Source organism: Ranitomeya imitator, chromosome 2, assembly GCF_032444005.1.
Source record: "Ranitomeya imitator isolate aRanImi1 chromosome 2, aRanImi1.pri, whole genome shotgun sequence".
Classification (NCBI taxonomy): domain Eukaryota; kingdom Metazoa; phylum Chordata; class Amphibia; order Anura; family Dendrobatidae; genus Ranitomeya; species Ranitomeya imitator.
This window is the reverse complement of record NC_091283.1, coordinates 380,021,973-380,037,072: the sequence shown is the minus strand read 5'-3', so window position 1 is coordinate 380,037,072 and position 15,100 is coordinate 380,021,973. Positions and strand designations below refer to the sequence as shown.

The window sequence follows — 15,100 nt, the reverse complement described above, 5'->3', positions numbered from 1 at the left end:
GCCAATCATAAAAATCCGCTAGAAAACCAGCTAGAAAAATAAATCAAACCCCCCTTCATCACCCCCTTAGTTAGGGAAACATAAAAAAATTTAAAAAATGTATTTATTTCCATTTTCCCATTAGGGTTAGGGCTAGGGTTAGGGTTGGGGCTAGGGTTGGGGCTAAAGTTACGGTTGGGGCTAAAGTTAGGGTTAGGGTTGGGGCTAAAGTTAGGGTTGGGGCTAAAATTAGGGTTAGGGTTGCTTTTATGGTTGGGATTAGGGTTATGGGTGTGTCAGAGTTAGGGGTGTGGTTAGGGTTATGGTTGGGGTTAGGGGTGTGTTGGGGTTGGGATTTCAGTTAGAATTGGGGGTTTCCACTGTTTAGGCACATCAGGGCTCTGCAAACGCGACATGGCGTCCAATCTCAATTCCAGCCAATTCTGTGTTTAAAAAGTAAAACAGTGGTCCTTCCCTTCCGAGCTCTCCCGTGCGCCCAAACATGGGTGTACCCCACATATGGGGTATCATCGTACTCAGGACAAATTGGACAACAACTTTTGGGGTCCAATTTCTCTTGTTACCCTTGGGAAAATAAAAATTTGGGGAGCTAAAAAACATTTTTGTGGGAAAAAAAATTCATTTTTATTTTCACGGCTCTGCATTGAAAACTGTAGTGAAACACTTGGGGGTTCAAAGTTCTCACAACACATCTAGATAAGTTCCTTGGGGGGTCTACTTTCCAAAATGCTGTCACTTGTGGGTGGTTTCAATGTTTAGGCCCATCAGGGGCTCTGCAAATGTGACATGGTGTCCCATCTCAATTCCAGTCAATTTTGCATTGAAAAGTCAAATGGTGCTCCTTCCCTTCCGAGCTCTGCCATGCGCCCAGTGGTTTACCCCCACATGTGGGGTATCGGCATACTCAGAACAAATGGCACAACAACTTTTGGGGTCCAATTTCTTCTCTTACCCTTGGGAAAATAAAAAATTGGGGGCGAAAAGATCATATTTGTGAAAAAATATGATTTTTTATTTTTACGGCTCTGCATTATTAAACTTCTGTGAAGCACTTGGTGGGTTAAAGTGCTCACCACACATCTAGATAAGTTTCTTAGGGGGTCTACTTTCCAAAATGGTGTCACTTGTGGGGGGTTTCAATGTTTAGGCACATCAGGGGCTCTCCAAACGCAACATGGCGTCCCATCTCAATTCCAGTCAATTTTGCATTGAAAAGTCAAACGGCGCTCCTTCACTTCTGAGCTCTGCCATGCGCCCAAACAGTGGTTTACCCCCACATGTGGGGTATCGGCATACTCAGAACAAATGGCACAACAACTTTTGGGTCCAATTTCTTCTCTTACCCTTGGGAAAATAAAACAAATTGGAGCTGAAGTAAATTTTCTGTGAAAAAAGTTAAATGTTAATTTTTCTTAAAACATTCCAAAAATTCCTGTAAAACACCCGAAGGGTTAATAAACTTCTTAAATGTGGTTTTGAGCACCTTGAGGGGTGCAGTTTTTAGAATGGTGTCACACTGGGGTATTTTCTATCATATAGACCCCTCAAAATGACTTCAAATGAGATGTGGTCCCTAAAAAATATTGGTGTTGTAAAAATGAGAAATTGCTGGTCAACTTTTAACCCTTGTAACTCCCTAACAAAAAAAAATGTTGGTTCCAAAATTGTGCTGATGTAAAGTAGACATGTGGGAAATGTTACTTATTAATTATTTTACATGACATTTCTCTGTGATTTAAGGGCATAAAAATTCAAAGTTGGAAAATTGCAAAATTTTCAAAATTTTTGCCAAATTTCCTTTTTTTTCACAAATAAATGCAAGTTATATCGGAGAAATTTTACCACTAACATGAAGTACAATATGTCACGAGAAAACAGTGTCAGAATCACTGGGATCCGTTGAAGCGTTCCAGAGTTATAACCTCATAAAGGGACAGTGGTCAGAATTGTAAAAATTGGCCTGGTCATTAACGTGCAAACCACCCTTGGGGGTAAAGGGGTTAAAGGGTATCAACCACTGAGGACTTCTAAATTTTATCTAGATATCAGCTTCTTACAGAACATTCTAACAATATCTGCAGTTTGAACATTGGATTCTTAGCACTAAAACAAAACATGATTTTATAAAGCTGGTATATAGCTGGCACATAAAAAGTAATAGAACATATTGGCAAATTAGATTATAATAACCGTATTGGTTATTTTCTTTATCAACTGAAAGTTTTTATTCAGTCACAATATTCTTGGCATACAGTTGACACCATTGCATGAGAATATATCACAATTTTGTCCATTTTTAATCGTGGTCCGATCTAGCACCAGTGATCATTTCTTCTGAAATGTAGATTCACTTGATTTTATGCTGTAAATTCGGGTCCTGTCTCTAAGGTTGTGATGGTGTGATATGCTATGTGGGTATCATTTTTGTGTATATTTCTATTTTACTTATTTTCATGGTGCTCTCTTGTAGAAGGAGTTATTTGCTAATTGATGAATGGCTGTTGCTGCCATCTGATATCAGCCCCCACAGCACTGTATTGTTTGCTAATATGCTAATGACATGTTGACCTAGCTTGTTGAAAAAATGAGCCCCTGAGACCTTCCCCATCCTGACCTGTGAATGAGGAGGGAGACTTTTAAAATATCAGGGAGGTGAGGCACAGATCAGATCCTTTGTGGAACCATGATGTGAAGACAGCAGGTCAGAGAGAAAGAAGAGTATATGGACTGTTATCCTCTGTCTGCTGGATTGTTGGACTTTTATTCTGTTACTGAATTGCATTCGAATTCTGGACTATTTTATCCTTTGTGTGGTGGATTGTATATGGACCTTTCGTATTTTTGCCTAAATAAAGGTCTTGGGATTGTTCACACTTCACTGGCTCTGTTGATTGTGTGGTACTGGAGAAGGACCCCGTGACACTTCCATACAGTGAAGCTCCAATTATGTAGAGAGAAATGTCTCTAAAAAAAATCACCATTCCCTGTAAATAATGTGCATATACATAATATACATATTACCTGTAATATGTGCTCTGGCAGTTGTTAGGGCAACAATTTGATGCCCAACTTCTCACAGCAAACTAATAGCATGGCATTGGAAGATTGTCTTGTTGGCTGTTTTGATCACTTAGGCTACGTTCAGACTAGCGTTGTGCTAGTGTGCGTCGGGCGACGCAGCGGCGACGCACGCGTCATGCGCCCCTATGTTTAACATGGGGGACGCATGCGTTTTTGTTTGTTGCGTTTTGCGACAAATGCGTCTTTTTTGCCGCAAGCGTCGGACCAAGAAAACGCAACAAGTTGCATTTTTCTTGCGTCCGATTTTCGGCAAAAAACGACGCACGCGTCGCAAAGCGCAGCGTTTTTGCGTGCGTTTTGCCGCGTTTTTGCGTGCGTTGTGCGTTGCATCACCGACGCAGCGGCGCACAACGCTAGTCTGAACGTAGCCTTACAGCAGTATCTCTCCACATTTTATGTCGCATCAGATGTCAAAGAGAACTACTGGACAACTCATTTAAAATGTATTAATAATGATTAATAAACTTTTTGAAACTTATATCCTCGTATTTTGATCTATATTTCTTTGTCTAACATTTAAAATATATATTTTGAATAAAAAGTGTCTAAAAGAGAATTACACTATGGATCCCAGAATTATTAAAAAGTCATACAGGTGTGAAGTAGAATTGAAGCTTAATTTACAGTTGGATACATTCATTCTTAGCTAAAGGGAAGCAGTTACAGTTATGCTCAAAAGTTTACATACAAAGCAGAATATTTGCTTTCTTGGCCTTTTTTCAGAGAATATAAATGATAACACCAAAACTTTTTCTCCACTCATGGTTAGTGGTTGGGTGAAGCCATTTATTGTCAAACTACTGAGTTTTCTCTTTTTAAATCATAATGACAACCCAAAACATCCAAATTACCCTGATCAAAAGTTTACATAACCTGGTGATTTTGGCCTGATAACACGCACAGAAATTGACACAAATGGTTTTGAATGGCTACTAAAGGTAACATCCTCACCTGTGACCTGTTTGCTTGTAATCAGTGTGTGTGCATAAAAGCTGAGTGAGTTTCTGGGATCCAGACAGATTCTTGCATCTTTCATCCAGCCACTGACATTTCTGGATTGTGAATCATGGGGAAAGCAAAAGGATTGTCAACAAAAAAGGTAGTTGAAATGTATAAAACAGGAAAGGGATACAAAAAGATATCCAAGGAATTGATAATGTCAGTCAGCAGCCTTCAAACTGTGATTAACAAATGGAAAATCAAGGGCTCTGTAAAAACAAAACCACGGTCAGTTAGACCAACAAAAATTTCATCCACAACTGCTAGGAAAGTTGTTCAGGATGGAAAGAAAAACCCACAAATAGCAGCTGAAAAACTGAGCTCTCTGAAAACTAGCCAGAAATTTACAGGAACCGGAGGCTTTTTGCCTAGAAGAGTGGGCAGCTTTACCATCTGACAAAATAAAGAACCTCATCCACAACTACCGCAAAATATTTCAAGCTGTTATTGATGTTAGAGGGGGCAATGCACAGTTTTATGGAATGGGATATGTAAACTTTTGATCAGGGTCATGTGGATGTTTTAGGTTGTCATTATGATTTAAAAAGCAAAAACACAGTAGTTTGACAATAAATGGCTTCACCCAACCAATAACCATTAGTGGAGAAAAAGTTTTTTTTGTTATCATTCATATTCTCTGTTATGACCTGGTGGCCTAGGAGCAGCATGAGACGGACTCTGGAGAAGGTGGTCCCTGTACTGACCGCAAACCCTGAACCTAGCAGCGCAACTAGAAGTAGCCGTGGGGGGTACCTAACACTCCCTAGACCCCTCGGCACAGCCTAAGATCTAACTACCCCTAAAGACAGAAACAGGAAACCTATCTTGCCTCAGAGAAAATCCCCAAAGGATAGATAGCCCCCCACAAATATTGACTGTGAGAGGAGAGGGAAATAACATACGCAGATATGAAATCAGATTTTAGCATAGGAGGCCATACTAGCTAAAAAGAAAGAATAGAACAGAGTACTATGCGGTCAGTATAAAAACACTAGAAAATATCCACCGCAGAAAATACGAATCACCACATCTGACTAAAGACATGGGGGGTATATCTGCATCTCCAGAGAAATAGCTAGGCTGCAAAAAAGCCTTCACAGACTAAGCTGGACAAGACAAAAACATGAAAAAGCACAGAACTATAAGGTCCACTGCAGGTGGACAGCAAAAACAAAGCCAGGCCTTATCTTTGTAGAAAAACACAGCAAACTGGAGAGACCAGCAGGGAAGTGAATCCTTCAAGAACAATGGACAACTGGCACTGACTAAAGGATCCTGCAAAGCTATATACCCCAGTCAGTTTTGCAATTAGTAGATAAACCTGTCCACTCCTGCAGTCCAGGCACAACTGCATTACCCTCTACAACCACCGGAGGGAGCCCAAAAGCTGAATTCACAACAATTCTCTGAATAAAGGCCAAAAAAGCAAAAATTCTGCCGGGGTATGTAAACTTTTGAGCACAACTATAAATGAGATTAAAGACCCTTTACTCATTCTACTTTGTAAGTGACAGGATGAGGGCCATCCTTCTATGATGCCAATATAGTTTAATGCAGCGCAGGAGGGGGAAAAGCGCTGGCGCCGAGCCCCCTTGACTCACGGGCCCATAGGGGCCATGTGGTGTGCCGCTATTAGTGGCATTCCACTGGCTGGGGGCCCCTGGGAGAGCAGGGGCCCTAGGCAGCTGCCTAGTCTGCCTGCCGCTAACGCCGTTAAGGTCCTGTGTTTGTGGCACACACATTAGAGGAGTCCATATGGTTACATCGAAGGCACAGACTGCATATCCTGCCAGAATGTATTGGGGATAAAGTCTGTTCCTGGTCTGAATAATTGGGTTGGGGTGAACTCGAATTCAAGAAATCCATTGGAATTACTTTAAAAAACAAGGAAAAGCATAAAATGAAATTATCTATTGCCGGCTGCGTACCTCAGACACAATGACTCAAACCAGAAATTCTGCTACTGAGAGACAGAAACAATACTCCACAAGATATGATGGGCAAATTCTTTCAGTTTCTCAGTAGCAGAATTTCTAGTTGGACTCATTGTGTCAGGGGGGTATGTAGCACCCATGGGAATTTAGGAAGGACGACACTGAGACATTACCAAGACAAAAGGTTGTAAGTAACAACTAAAGCACACCTCTTGTGACAGGAATTAATTGAAAAACTATATGGAGGCAAAAGTGCTCCAAATGGGTGAGCTCACGTTTTGCACCATTGTGTCACACAGGAAAGGATAGTCATAGTAGGGAGGTCAAGCAGTATATGCCCACCCCTCAACACTGTGCAATCAATTGGAGCACATTACTTGCTCAGAATCATCAGTAGTCAGGTGGTAGATCATAGCAGGATCAGTTATAGGGTTAATTCAAGTCCCTGGCAGATGCTTGTGAACTGTGAGTACAGGATTTCAGGCATCTAGGCAACCCAGAGACAGATGCACAATGTCATCGATTCTCCCTGGCCAAAGAGTTTTCCGCTCTTATATCCTGGGACCCCCAGTGTGAAGGCAGAATTCAGCAAAACAGTGCTTCATGGGGCTGCAGGTCCTCAGTGTCTTTATGGCTAAGCACTCAGGGGCAATAAGATGCTGGCAGGATGAGGTTTTGGTCTCATGTGTCCTCTCCATCCAAGCATGTCTTACCAGCAGAGGTGCTCTCGGGCTCAGGAAACAGTCCAAAAGGGATGGGTACAAGTTGGCTCTAAGGGGAGCAGAGAAGGGTCTTCTAGTTAGCAGGGAACAAAGCTTCCCAGAGACTCCATTTCAAAACCCTAACCATGGCATACAAATCCATCCACAACTTGTCTCCTCCATACATCTGTGACATAGTCTCCTGGTACTTACCTGCACACAACCTCCGATCCTCACAAGATCTTCTCCTCTACTCCCCTCATATCTCCTCTTCCCATAATCCCATACAAGATGTCATGGTTGTGGACAGGGTTTCTTCCCTGTCCTCTCAGGGTTCATTTTGTATGGCGTCCTTTTGGTTTGGCTAGGGCTATATTTACCCGCCTTCATCTGGGGATCTTTGTCAGTGATACATCTGTTCTGGCTGTGTATCTGACCCCCTGGTGTGCTTGCATACTGTGTAGTCCGTTTGCCTTCTCGTATGACCTGGGCCGTGTTCTTGTTCTGTGCATTGCTTTGTGATTCCGTGCTTACTGTCTGTTTCTGGCTCTGACTTTCGGCTTGGTACTATTGCTAATCTCCTGTTTGGCCCGTTTGTACTGCACCGCTATCATCGGATACCTGACCTTTTGCTACGTCCTGACCACTCTCAGCGTCTCACTCTTTGGTACTTCATTGACCTCCTGGCTTGATTTCAGCATGTTCAGACTACTCTCTGGTTTTGCCGGTCTCTGCCGCTACTCGGCCTTCTGGCTCTGCCTCTGGCCCTTCCCCTGGTGGTCACATGTTTTAGGTCCTGCAATACTACAGGGAAGCTCACCGCAGCGCTCCCCCCTCACCTCTTTGTCCTTCTGTATCTCGTACACAGACCCCTGCTGTAAGTCTGCAGCAGGGTTCTTGATACAAGATTTCTCCCGCGCATCCCCCTGCTCTGGAACTCTCTACCACAATATATCAGACTCTTGCCTACCATTGAAATCATCAAAAGGAACCTGAATTTCTACCTCTTCTGTCAAGCCTACAACCTGAAGTAACACTCATTCCACCATACCGCTGCATGACCAGCTTTACCCTCCCCTATTGTATCCTCACCCTTAGATTGTGAACGCTCACTGACAGAGTCCTCTCTTCTCCTGTACCAGTCGTGACTTCCATTGTTTAAGATTAGTGTAATCATTTTATAATGTATACCTGTCACAGTTCCACCCCTCAGGGTGTCTGGGATGCAGTTATAGACAGCTCGGCTGAAGCTGACAGTATTCTGATTGACAGCTTGGCCATCCAATCTGGTACAGGGGCATGCTGAGCTGTCAGTGTGTTGATTGACAGCTCGACTATCCAATCTGAGACTGTGAAGCGTCGGCTGTCTCATTCCACTTAATGGCTATGCTTCTTAACTGAGCTGAGTTTCCCACAGCACTGCCAGACGTACATTCATCTTATGAGGTTTGTGCTCTCTGTGCCTTGAGTTTTATATGCTTGATCTGTTGCCTGACCTTGGGCTTTGTTCTGACTATCCGCGTATTTAACCCCTCCAGCTCTGATCCATTATCCTCCTGGTACTCTGACCTCGGAACATTACCTGACTACCCTTTTGTCTCTTCCTTCTGTTTATGACGTACTCTCCTGGCTTCTGAAATTGGACTCCTTGACCACACTGACTCACGGCTTGGCCGTGAGAAGTGACTAGCCTCACAATACCCCTTTTCACATGTAAAGCTCCATGGAATAAATTACTCTATAATAATAAATAATAATAATCCTGGTAATATGACAATTTCAATTCCCTTTCAGAAGCAGAAAAAAATCCTCCATTTTCCTTCTAGAGTAAGGGTCTAAAACAGGGATGTCAAACTCAAATACACAGAGGGCCAAATTTAAAAGCTTGGACAAAGTCGTGGGCCATCCTCGATATTTATAAAAAAAAAATGTCTACAGTCGAGGAAGTTTTTCCTTATCATAAAATATAATGCTGAAACTTTTCGTATGGAAACAAACTTAAAGGGGTTGTCCCACGAATAAAGTATATTTTAATTAACAGAACTTAGCATATTGGAATAATATAATGTTATGTAAGAGCAGAAAAAAGCATATGACCCAATGGCCTAATTTAACCCCTTTCCAACATTGCCCGCACCTTTCGGGCACGACAGATGATTTATACAGCTGACATGTGCCCACAACAGCCGTGGGTGGTATGGTGATCCACCCACGGCTGTCAACTAGTTAAATTCCGCTGTCAATCTCTGGCAGCCGCATTTAACTTGCGCTTTCCAGATGCATGTTGGAAATCCCACCCATCTGTGACCCCATCATGTGATAGCGGGTTACTGATGGCTTGGCATGACAACCAGAGGTCTCCAGCAGATCTTTATGGGTCATAGCCGGATTCCTATGAGCGCCACCTGCTGGTTAGTGCTCATAGCAAGTGAGTATTTCTGCTACATACAGGAGATCTGATCATCACCTGTATGTAGCAGAGCCAAAGTACTGCAGCTCCTAGTCTCCCATGCAAACTATTGAAGCATGCAAAAGTAAAAAAAGTTTTAAAAAATATTTAAAAAAATCTAAAAGTTCAAATGACCCCCATTCACCCCATTCAAAATAAAACAATAAAAAAATTAAATATTCACATATTTGGCACCGCCACGTTCAGAATCGCCCGATCTATCAATATAAAAAAAGAATTAGCCCGATCATCAAACTAGAATTACCTTTTTTTGGTCACCACAACATTGCATTAAAATGCAATAATGGGTGAACAAAAGATCGCATCTGCACTAAAATGGTATCATTAAAATTGTCAGCTCAGCATGCAAATATCATAAAATGGCACAAATTATTATTTTTTTAACAAACTTTGGATTTTTTTCACCACTGAAATAAAAAAAGAACTTAGCATTTAGTGAACATGGTAAAAAAACAACCCAAAACCACTTTGGGATTGCCCCTTTTTGCGATTTCACTGCACCTGGAATTTGTTTCCTGTTTTCGAGTACATGACATGGTAAAACCAATGGTGTCGTTCAAAAGTACAACTTGTCCCGCAAAAAACAAGCCCTCAAATGGCCACTTTGACCAAAAAATAAAAACATTATGGCTCTGGTAAGAAGGGGAGCAAAAAATTAAAATTCAAAAACAAAAATACCTCCGGTTGTTAAGGTATTAACTAAGTAATAACAAAGGATAAAAAACCTTGAATAATGCAGATAATAAAGTATGATGCAAACAAAATTGCCCCCCCCCCAAAGACAGTCAAGTGTCATAAAGATTTAATTGTTTTGTTTTTCAAATAAACTCGTGGATGGTATTGTGTCTCAGGGCTCAATTGATCACTGAAATCAATCTTAAACACATGTGATAATTAGTTTTCCAGGTGATTCTAATTAGAGGAAAACTACTTAAAAATGATGTTCCACATTATTAAGCAGGCCACAGGTTTCAAGTAATATGGGAAATAAAAGGGATCTCTCTGCTGCTGAAAAGTGTTAAATAGTGCAATGCCTTGGACAAGGTATGAAAACATTAGATATTTCACAAAAAATTAAGAGTGATCATCATAATGTGAAGAGCACAGACAGAGTTCATACAGATAAAGGCATAATGAGGAAGGTTTCTGCCAGACAAATTCACTGGATTAAGAGAGCAGCTGCCAAAATAACATTACAAAGCATCAAACTGTTATTTGAAGCTGCTGGTGCCTCTGGACTTCCTCGAACTTCAAGGTGTAGGATCCTTCAAAGGCTTGCTGTGGTGCATAAACCTACTATTCGGCCACCCCTAAACAGTGTTCACAAGCAGAAACGGTTGCAGTGGGCCCAGACATACATGAAGACTAATTTTCAAACAGTCTTGTTTACTGATGAGTGTCGAGCAACCCTGGATGGTCCAGATGGATGGAGTAGTGGATGGTTGGTGGATGGCCACCATGTCCCAACAAGGCTGCGACATCAGAAAGGAGGTGGAGGAGCCATGTTTTGGGCCAGAATCATGGGGAAACAGCTGGTAGGGCCCATTAAGGTTCCTGAAGGTATGAAAATGACCTCTGCAAAGTTTATAGAGTTTCTGACTGACAACTTTCTTCCATGTATAAAAAGCAGAAACATGCCTTCAGGAGCAAAATCATCTTCATGCATGACAATGCCCCATCTCATGCTGCAAAGAATACCTCTGAGTCATTGGCTGCTATGGGCATAAAAGGAGATAAACCCATGGTGTGGCCACCATCTTCCCCTGACCTCAACCCTATAGAGAACCTTTGGAGTATCATCAAGCAAAGGATCTATGAGGGTGGGAGGCAGTTCACATCAAAACAGCAGCTCTGGGAGGCTATTCTGACTTCATGCAAAGAAATACAAGCAGAAACTCTCCAAAAACTCACAAGTTCAATGGATGCAAGAACTGTGAAGGTGATATCAAAGAAGGGTTCCTATGTTAACATGTAAGGCTACGTTCACATTTGCGTTGCGTCGGGTGCAGGTTCAGCGACGCATAGCGACACATGCATAATTCGCCCCTATATTTAACATGGGGGCGCATGGACATGCGTTGTCTTGCGTTTTGTGACGCATGCATCATTTTTGGCGCAAGCGTCAGGGCGCAGAGGACGCAGCAAGTTGCATTTTTTTTGGATGCAAAATCAAGCAAAAAATGGACGCATGCGTCACAAAACAATGTGTTTTTGCATGCGTTTAGCTTGCGTTGTGCGTTTACGCAACGCCCAACAACGCAAATGTGAATGTAGACTAACTTGGCCTTTTAGATGTTTTGGAGTTAAATAGCGTTTTTGTTCAGTGAATGTGACCTCCTAATGCTGCAAATTCCACAAATGAGCATTTTCAGTTCTTTAAAACATATCAGATGTTTAGAAATTCTACTGTGCCTAATAATTTGGAACAGTGCATTTTGAGTTTTTATTCAATTTGGAGATTATACTGTTATCATTGGGAGGTTTCTTCAATAAAATTCGATATATAGTCTAACGGGTGATGACTTTTATTAGACTGACTGTCATTTGCACTGACCATTTAGGATAATCCGAGAAAAATGTCATTTGCATAATAATTTGGAACATGGTGTAGTGCTCCATACAGTATAATGGGCCCCACATAAAAAATACATATATACAGTATAGTACATATATTCACCTCTCCTCATTCCCCCGCTGCTCCGGTCTCTGTAGCACATCTTCTGATCATCTGCACTGCTCAGCACAGTAACATAGTAACATAGTTAGTAAGGCCGAAAAAAGACATTTGTCCATCCAGTTCAGCCTATATTCCATCATAATAAATCCCCAGATCTATGTCCTTCTACAGACCTAATAATTGTATGATACAATATTGTTCTGCTCCAGGAACACATCCAGGCCTCTCTTGAACCCCTCGACTGAGTTCGCCATCACCACCTCCTCAGGCAAGCAATTCCAGATTCTCACTGCCCTAACAGTAAAGAATCCTCTTCTATGTTGGTGGAAAAACCTTCTCTCCTCCAGACGCAAAGAATGCCCCCTTGTGCCCGTCACCTTCCTTGGTATAAACAGATCCTCAGCTAGATATTTGTATTGTCCCCTTATATACTTATACATGGTTATTAGATCGCCCCTCAGTCGTCTTTTTTCTAGACTAAATAATCCTAATTTCGCTAATCTATCTGGGTATTGTAGTTCTCCCATCCCCTTTATTAATTTTGTTGCCCTCCTTTGTACTCTCTCTAGTTCCATTATATCCTTCCTGAGCACCGGTGCCCAAAACTGGACACAGTACTCCATGTGCGGTCTAACTAGGGATTTGTACAGAGGCAGTATAATGCTCTCATCATGTGTATCCAGACCTCTTTTAATGCACCCCATGATCCTGTTTGCCTTGGCAGCTGCTGCCTCGCACTGGCTGCTCCAGGTAAGTTTATCATTAACTAGGATCCCCAAGTCCTTCTCCCTGTCAGATTTACCCAGTGGTTTCCCGTTCAGTGTGTAATGGTGATATTGATTCCTTCTTCCCATGTGTATAACCTTACATTTATCATTGTTAAACCTCATCTGCCACCTTTCAGCCCAAGTTTCCAACTTATCCAGATCCATCTGTAGCAGAATACTATCTTCTCTTGTATTAACTGCTTTACATAGTTTTGTATCATCTGCAAATATCGATATTTTACTGTGTAAACCTTCTACCAGATTATTAATGAATATGTTGAAGAGAACAGGTCCCAATACCGACCCCTGCGGTACCCCACTGGTCACAGCGACCCAGTTAGAGACTATACCATTTATAACCACCCTCTGCTTTCTATCACTAAGCCAGTTACTAACCCATTTACACACATTTTCCCCCAGGCCAAGCATTCTCATTTTGTGTACCAACCTCTTGTGCGGCACGGTATCAAACGCTTTGGAAAAATCGAGATATACCACGTCCAATGACTCACCGTGGTCTAGCCTATAGCTTACCTCTTCATAGAAACTGATTAGATTGGTTTGACAGGAGCGATTTCTCATAAACCCATGCTGATATGGAGTTACACCGTTATTCTCATTGAGATAATCCAGAATAACATCCCTCAGAAACCCTTCAAATATTTTACCAACAATAGAGATTAGACTTACTGGCCTATAATTTCCAGGTTCACTTTTAGAGCTCTTTTTGAATATTGGCACCACATTTGCTATGCGCCAGTCCTGCGGAACAGACCCCGTCGCTATAGAGTCCCTAAAAATAAGAAATAATGGTTTATCTATTACATTACTTAGTTCTCTTAGTACTCGTGGGTGTATGCCATCCGGACCCGGAGATTTATCTATTTTAATCTTATTAGATTGGTGACCCTTAATATAGGGTTTTCATTGTTTCTTGGGATTTCACCTAGCATTTCATTTTCCACTGTGAATACCGTGGAGAAGAAGGTGTTTAATATGTTAGCTTTTTCCTCGTCATCTACAACCATTCTTTCCTCACTATTTTTTAAGGGGCCTACATTTTCAGTTTTTATTCTTTTACTATTGATATAGTTGAAGAACAGTTTGGGATTAGTTTTACTCTCCTTAGCAATGTGCTTATCTGTTTCCTTTTTGGCAGCTTTAATTAGTTTTTTAGATAAAGTATTTTTCTCCCAATAGTTTTTTAGAGCTTCAATGGTGCCATCCTGCTTTAGTAGTGCAAATGCTTTCTTTTTACTGTCAATTGCCTGTCTTACTTCTTTGTTTAGCCACATTGGGTTTTTCCTATTTCTAGTCCTTTTATTCCCACAAGGTATTAACCGCTTACAGTGCCTATTTAGGATGTTCTTAAACATTTTCCATTTATTATCTGTATTCTTATTTCTGAGGATATTGTCCCAGTCTACCAGATTAAGGGCATCTCTAAGCTGGTCAAACTTTGCCTTCCTAAAGTTCAGTGTTTTTGTGACTCCCTGACAAGTCCCCCTAGTGAAAGACAGGTGAAACTGTACAATATTGTGGTCGCTATTTCCTAGATGCCCGACCACCTGCAGATTTGTTATTCTGTCAGGTCTATTAGATAGTATTAGGTCTAAAAGTGCTGCTCCTCTGGTTGGATTCTGCACCAATTGTGAAAGATAATTTTTCTTGGTTATTAGCAGAAACCTGTTGCCTTTATGGGTTTCACAGGTTTCTGTTTCCCAGTTAATATCCCGGTAGTTAAAGTCCCCCATAACCAGGACCTCATTATGGGTTGCAGCTTCATCTATCTGCTTTAGAAGTAGACTTTCCGACCCATGCTCTCACGGTTTCCCCATGATGTGGGGTATGCACAGTTGAGGGGTCTGTGGGGGAGGTTACTTCAGTGAAGTTGGCCTCTCTGCAATTTATTTGTATGCAGTGTCATATACTTTTGGTATTTCTTTGATACACACTTGACTAAGATTATATCTGACAATAACTAACCAGATTATCGAGCCCTTTGGGTATTGATCTATGTGAGTGATCTCTTCTGTTATGTAAAAAATATTACTAAATTGATGACCAATTCGATATCCCCTTCCCTGATGTGTTTACCCTTTGTCTGTTTGTACTGTCTAAGTGTCCTTATATGTTATGTTTGCCCCCTTTAAAGCTGATTGTAGGTGCAAAGTAATTGTTATATTTTTCTCCGTTTTATCAATGCACATTTCTCTTCTGTATAGGGGTTTGTTCAGCTTTAGTTGTATTTAAAACTTTGAATAAAAATATTGAAACTAGAAGTAGACTTTCCATGGTTTCTGTTATATTTGGGGGTTTGTAACAGACCCCAATGAGAATTTTGTTACCATTTTTCCCTCCATGAATTTCGACCCATATGGACTCGACATCCTCATTCCCTTCGCTAATATCCTCCCTTAAAGTGGACTTTAGACAAGACTTTACATAGAGACAAACCCCTCCTCCTCTCC

At 41.4% G+C, this 15,100-nt stretch overlaps 1 protein-coding gene across 1 annotated transcript in view; it reads left to right on the top strand.

Annotated features, from left to right (window-relative positions):
* LOC138666627 (zinc finger protein 850-like) overlaps positions 1 to 15,100 on the top strand; it is a 138,518-nt gene that overhangs the window by 104,415 nt on the left and 19,003 nt on the right. The window lies entirely within an intron of this gene.